This window comes from Schistocerca serialis, chromosome 4, assembly GCF_023864345.2.
Source record: "Schistocerca serialis cubense isolate TAMUIC-IGC-003099 chromosome 4, iqSchSeri2.2, whole genome shotgun sequence".
Classification (NCBI taxonomy): domain Eukaryota; kingdom Metazoa; phylum Arthropoda; class Insecta; order Orthoptera; family Acrididae; genus Schistocerca; species Schistocerca serialis.
In genome coordinates, this window is record NC_064641.1 from 776,545,073 (window position 1) to 776,552,434 (window position 7,362).

Sequence of the window (7,362 nt, forward strand, 5' to 3'; positions counted from 1 at the left end):
GCTCCTTATGAGCCCAATCACCCAGTGCACCGTTCTGCTGGAAGTGCGGTATCTCACCGGTGTTTGATTGTGGCTGAACTGATTGGCGGACTTGTCTGAGGCCGTCGTAGCCCCGAATTCGAAGTTTACCAAGGGATCTTAAGAGCAGCCTTTAGTTTTTTCCAGTGTAATTCAGACGCCAAGGAAGGCAATATGTCGTTGAACAGTCTTTTTCATTGGATGTCTTTACTAATAGACCGCCCACTGGACAGTGATTCGTATTCAAAATAGTGACTCAAGAATTAATTATATGTAATTATTGAAAGAAACTGTTTTATTTCGTTTAAGATTTCTAGAACAGGAACTTTTTCAACTTCATTTCTAACTTGCTTGTTCTTGGGGCAGTGATAAACCTTTTCTACCGATTTGTGCCTCAAATATTCGAAACTGAAACTTATGAATAAAGTGTAGTTTTTCTTGTCTATTCACGTGTTCTTGGTGACTTGTCCGCACTGCGGGACACCTCAGCTTGCCCAGAAGTGACAGTAAGGAGTGGGAACTCAGGATGGAGAAGCATTTAGAAAAAAAATAGCATTTTTGGTGCAGGTCGGAAGGGACACAGTAGAGAAGTTTCCAGGCAGCGGAAGGCCAGCGGAAAGAATACAGGACGGTAATCCGAGAGTCGTGGGATCGAAAATGTACATGACAATTTTTTTTTAATTTTCTATTTTTACGTTATTTATACTGCAAATAAACCGAAATAATATTTAGTGTATTGATTTATCAACATTTTCATTAAAGGCATGAAAATAAAAGCTAAAAAAAATTTAAGATTACAAATAAATTTCTAGGAAGGGATGGCAAGCGTACACGTGCTGAGGTGATATCGTAAAAACAGGGAACTTATTGTATGCTTGCAGCTGCGGAGGACAGCTCCAAGGTCAAAATGAAACTAACGGAAGTTCTGTACGTTTTAAATACAATCACTTCTTGAAAGGTCGTATGTAGAGTCCTCATGGACGCTGTAAGTACAGTGCTTCCATGAAAATTATTTGCAGTTTCAAATTTTCTTTTGTCTTCCCTTTTCATCCATCTTATGAAGATATTAATAAATACAGTATATTGAACATCATTTTGATTTCTTTGAAGTGTAAATAACGTAAAAATTTAAAATAGAAAAAAAATTTCGCATAGAGACTCGACCTCACGATCCCCATATTAGCGTTCTGTACTCTTCCCGCTAAGCCAACCGCAGTCAGGAAACTTCTCTGATATAATGCTCATGACTCCCACGAACTGCGCCAAAAATATACCAGAAATGGGTGAACCGTAGATGTCGTGAAGCTCCTTCATTGTCAAGCACATCTGTTTGCGCATAATATCACTAAATTTTTGTTGGAAGATGCAAACGAGGAGGCAATTTCTTTAACGAGTGTGCTTCAGAGGGTTGCAGGAACCGCTTTGTAGCTATTCCAATCACACAGTAAAATGTAAACGGGAAGGGAAGCAAAATTTACTTACACATACACTTTAAATCTTCACTGCTATAGTTAGATAATACTGAAGAGTAACTTGTCTGAAGTGTGGCACCCCAGACCATCACTGCTGCTTGTCGGGCTGCTTGGCGGACGACGGTCACCGATGTCCAGGGCGTCTCCCGACACGTCTTCGGCCTGGAATTTCATTGACTGGAGTAGCATTATTTGAAGTGATGACTCCCTCTTCGTAATGAACCATTGTGACCAGTGACACGTGTCTGGAGATGCCCCAGACAACGGTGGGATGCCAGCCTGACTGTCGCCCACCGTACTGCCTGACAACCGAGAGTTATGGTCCGGGGTGCCATTTCTTGTAGTAGCAGGAGACTTTTGGTTGTCATCCGCAGAACCCCTACAGCACAGTGGTACGTCGACGACATTTTACACCCCGTTTAGTGCTCCTTCATAGCAAGCCACACCTGAGCTTACATTTCAGCAAGGTAATACCGACCCGCACACGATGAGAGTTTCTACGCCTTGTATTCGTACTTTCCACACTCTACCTTGATGGGTGATCATCCGGGCCGCCATGCGCTGTTGCCATTTTTCCGGGTGCACTCAGCCTCGTGATGCCAATTGAGGAGCTACTCGACCGAATAGTAGCGGCTCGGGTCACAGAAAACCATCATAACGACTTGGAGAGCGGTGTGCTGACCACATGCCCCTGCTATCCGCATCCTCAGCTGAGGATGACACGGCGGTCGGATGGTCCCGATGGGCCACTTGTGGTCTGAAGACGGAGTGCTTTTTTTAGCTTGTAAAGATATTTCTCTTAAATCATAAATTTTTTCTGAAACTATAATCATTTGTTTGTTTGTACATGTATATCTATTAGAAGATATGTCAAATAAAGGCAAATCTACGTCTATAGAATTTGTAGACTTATAGAAAGCTTTTGACTATGTTGACTGGAATACACTTCTTGAAATTCTGAAGGAAGCGGGGGTAAAATACAGGGAACAAAAAGTTATATTCAACTTATACAGAAACAAGACTGCAATTATAAGAGCCGAAGCACTTGAAAAGGAAGCAGTGGTTGAGAAGGAACTTAGACAGATTTCTAGCCCAATGCCGATGTTATTCAGTTTGTACACTGAGCAAGAGGTATACGAAACGAAGGAGATATTTGGAAATGGAATTAAAGTTGAGGGAGAAGAAATACAAACTGTGTGACTCGATGAAGATATTGTAACTCTGTCAAAGACAGCAAAGTACTTGAAAGAGCAGTTGAATGGATTAGATAGTGTCTTGAAAAGAAGTCATAAGATGACCATCAACGAAAGTAAAACTGTGGTAATAGAATGTAGTGCAGTTAGAGAAAGTGATTCTGAAAGGAATTAGATTAGGAAATGAGATACACCAAGTAGATAATTTTTGCTATTTGGGCAGTAGAATACAAGAGTGTACTGAAAAGAAATGCCTCCGAATTTTTTATGTGAACACTCTTAAAGCATTTTAAACAAAATACAAACATTATTCAACATTCTACGCTCTTATTCTTCATGTATACACATAACTTCCCAACATAGTCACCTCGGTGACGAACACATTTCTCCCAACGAGAGACGAGACTGATAATACCGTCACTTTAGAAAGTTTGACTTTGTTGACGGAGGCACTATCTCACCTCTTCTTGCAACGCTTCATCACTATCGAAGTTCTCGAAGGTGTTATTTAAGTTTTGAAAATAGATGAAAATCGGAAGGGGCCAGGTCGGGACAGAGACGAACTCTTCGAATTCGAAGATCGATTACAGGAAGCTGTTTCTCATGCACCGACGTACACTGACGAAAAAAAAATCGCAACATCAAAAAAGAATTACTGTAGAGTAGTAAAATTTTGTGAATACATTTGTCTAGTAACATCTTTAAGTGATTAACGTTGCAAAATCATAGGTTACTGTATGCGCGTGATAAGCCATTGCAAATGTGGAATGGTCGTGCATTAACAATCAGTGTAACCGCCAGATCGTTGAATGCCTTCATGCAAACGTGCATGCATTGAGTTGTACAGGTGCCGGATGTCAGTTTGTGGAACGGAGTTGCATACCTGTTGCACTTGGTCATTCAATACAGAGACGGTTAATGCTGGTTGTGGATGACGCTGGAGTTCACCGATGGTGTCCCATATGCGTTCAATTGGAGACAGATCTGGTGATCGCGCAGGCTAAGGCAACATGTCGACACTATGTACAGCATGTCGGGTTACAACAAAAGTTTGTGGGTGAGCGTTATCCTGTTGGAAAATACCATCTGGAATGCTGTTAATAAATGGCAACATAACAGGTCGAATCACCGGATTAACGTACAGATTTGCAGTCAGGATGCGGGGGATAACCACTAGAGGGCTCCCGCTGTCATACGAAATCGCACCCCAGACCATAACGCAGGGTGTAGGTCCAATGTGTCTAGAACGTAGATAGGTTGGTTGCAGGCCCTCAACTGGTCTTTTTCTATCCGACACACGGCCAGTACTGGCAAAGCTTTCATCATAAAACACAACAGACCTCCACCCTGTCCACCAACGAGCTCTCACTTGACAACACTGAAGTTACAAATGACGGTAGTTTGTGATCATCGGTATGCACGCTTCAGTATACCTAGCTCGGAGGTGTTCTTGAAGTAACGGACTTGAAACAGCTCGTTGTGTCAGTGTGGTACCAACTGCTGCTGAAACTGCGGCTGCAGCCGCAGCATGATGCGCCAGAGCCGTACGCCGAACACGATGGTCTTCCCTCTCGATAGCGCCACGTGGAAGTCCGGAGCCCGTACATTCTCGTGACCGCCGCTTCCAGCATTCACTTGCAGTGGCTAAATTCTGTAATGTCGCAGAAGGAACATCCAGCTTCTCGTAGCCCTATTACACAACCTCGTTCAAATTCAGTGAAGTGTTGATAATGAGGCATTTGCCACCTTAAAGGCATTCTTGACGAACATCGATTCACGACGTCCACTCAAAGCTGACTAACGCTCACGACCATTGAAGCGTGTATTTATGGCAAAACCTGATCTGCATCCTCATAGTGGCGCTACTAGCGACATTCTTACGCGACTGGAGAGAAATTTTAATATACATCATCATTCAGATGTAGAGACACATCTACCGACTTTCGTTTACCTTGGTAAATAAATCAAGACCCTATGCTACCGACATCAACGGGGACAGTTGAAAATGTGTGCCCCAACCGGGACTCGAACCCAGGATCTCCTGCTTGCATGGCAGACGCTCTATCCATCTGAGCCACCGATGGCACACAGGATAGTGCTACTGCAGGGATTTATCCCTCGCACGCTCCCAGTGAGACCCACATTCCCAACTTAACGTCCACACACTACATTCGTAGTGCCCCTGCCCACTACACTCATTACTCATAGCGGACAATCTGACCGAGTCCCGTAAGAGTTTGGGCAATGCGTGTGCATCCGCACAGAAGAAGGTCATGGCCGATTAGCCTTAACTATATATGGAGATGCTATCTGTTTCTTCGGACGCATCTGCCATGTAAGCAGGAGATCCCGGGTTCGAGTCCCAGTCGGGGCACACATTTTCAACTGTCCCCGTTGATGCGTATCAACGCCTGTCGGCAGCGTAGGGTCTTGATTTATTTATCATTTCTTTCTAGAGCGCTGCATGGTCGCCGATGGTACCTGTTCTTTCGGATATGTCCGAAAGAACAGATACCATCTCCATATATTCGTTTACCTTTGTCGCGCAACTCCCTCTTGGTACTAAGATTTTTTTTCCCGTCAGTGTATTTACATTAGACACCGCTATGTTACATGCTGCAGTTCGGAGTCCTCTAGTGGCAGAGGTCTGGAAATATGTAAATATGAAAAATAAAATGTAGTATGAGTTTATCACATAAACACTTTGGAGGCGTTACTTTTCACCACGCCTGCGAAACTAGTGATGGCCGAAGTATATAAAATGGAGCATGGGCACAGCCAGAGAAGGAGTTTTAGGGGTTCAAACCCGTCCTAAAATCTTGACAAAGGTGAAAAAAGGGAGAAGTGATAATAAAATCGATTGCCATGTGATCTTTTTCTTAATTACCGCGTTTTCAAATCGCAGGTATTGCCAGCATGACGTAGCGCGGAATATGGCAACGATGAGCCAGCTTTGGCAGTAATATTGGCACCAATGTGTGGACTGAGCCTCAAATAAATGTTGTGTGGCGACTTGGAAAGTCCAGATAGTACTTTGCCTGCATGAGGGCTAATGTAATAGTCATAGTTGCTGAGGCTAGGCGCAATGGGAAGACACATGGCAGCAGCTTAGAATTACCATCGTCGTCGTCACGCTTCCTGGAAACGAAGGAAATTGTTGTTATTACCGTTGCGAGTATTTTATAATGTTTATTTTAAGTAATGTTGTGTAGGAAAGAGGAACGGCTAGTGTATGAGATACAATGACCTCTGTTTTGTTACGTCGCCAACAACCTTGCCACAATGGTTAGTACCAGTTCTCATCGGGTCACCAAAGTTAAGCGCTGTTGGCTGGGTCACCATCTGGGTCTGCTGAGTGCTGGCAAGTGGAGTGCACTCAACCATTGTGTGGCCAGTTGAGGAGCTACTTGACTGAGTAGTGGCGCTGGCCACGAAAACTTGTAAGTAGGCTGTTTATGTTTTCTTATTGGCAACGTTACGTAGCGCTCTGTATGAAAATCACTGGCTGTGCTGTGTGCAGTCTGTGGCTAGTTTGCATTGTTGTCTGCCATTGTAGTGTTGGGCAGCGGCAGCTGGATGTGAACAGGGCGTAGCATTGCGCAGTTGGAGGTGAGCCGCCAGCAGTGGTGGATTTGGGGAGAGAGATGGCGGAGTTTTGAAATTTGTAAGACTGGATGTCATGAACTGATATGTATATTATGAGTTTTCAACACTATTAAGGTAAATACATTGTTTGTTCTCGCTGTATTGCAGTAGTTTGAGTAACAAAGATTTTTGTGAGGTAAGTGATTTGTGAAAGGTATAGGTTAATGTTAGTCTGGGCCATTCTTTTGTAGGGATTATTGAAAGTCAGATTGCATTGCGCTAAAAATATTGTGTGTCAGTTTAAGCACAGTCTTGTATAATTTTTCAATGGGGATGTTTCATATGGCGACCCTGCCAGGATACCTCACTGGAATCTTTTCAACACTATTAAGGTAAATACATTGTTTGTTCTCGCTGTATTGCAGTAGTTTGAGTAACAAAGATTTTTGTGAGGTAAGTGATTTGTGAAAGGTATAGGTTAATGTTAGTCTGGGCCATTCTTTTGTAGGGATTATTGAAAGTCAGATTGCATTGCGCTAAAAATATTGTGTGTCAGTTTAAGCACAGTCTTGTATAATTTTTCAATGGGGATGTTTCATATGGCGACCCTGCCAGGATACCTCACTGGAATCTTCTGACTTTTTCTTGTAGTCTGTGTAATTAGTGTAGATTTTGCTTATTGCTAGCGCATAGTTGTAGAGAGAATCTCCTTTGTAGTTGCAGTCTTTCATTGTTGTACAGTAAAACAGGTGTGGCACGCATGTAAATTTGCACCAAGTATTTCGCAACTTGCAATTAACTAGATATTATTTTCAGCGCTATGTTAATGTGTTCTCTTATTTTCTGTGTTATCGTGTGAAATATTGTGACAATAATGGCGTGTGAAAAACGTAACACTAGGCTCCAAAGTAAACTGAGAAATAATAGTGACGACGAGCGTAGCTTACCAGCACCACTGTGTAATGAATTAACAGACATTCAAAGTAGTAATTTGGTAACTGTGCATAGGGAAATGGAGCGGGCGTCAAATAATGGTGTAGACAGTGAAACAGGTAGTGAACAGGGAAGCATTATCGATCGATCGGTCGGCAACA

At 42.9% G+C, this 7,362-nt stretch overlaps 1 non-coding gene across 1 annotated transcript; it reads right to left on the reverse strand.

Annotated features, from left to right (window-relative positions):
• Positions 1-4,693: 4,693 nt before the first annotated feature.
• On the reverse strand, positions 4,694-4,768 carry Trnaa-ugc (transfer RNA alanine (anticodon UGC)). Its single transcript has one exon. It is a non-coding gene; the product is annotated as a tRNA-Ala (tRNA).
• Between the last annotated feature and the right edge of the window lie 2,594 nt (positions 4,769-7,362).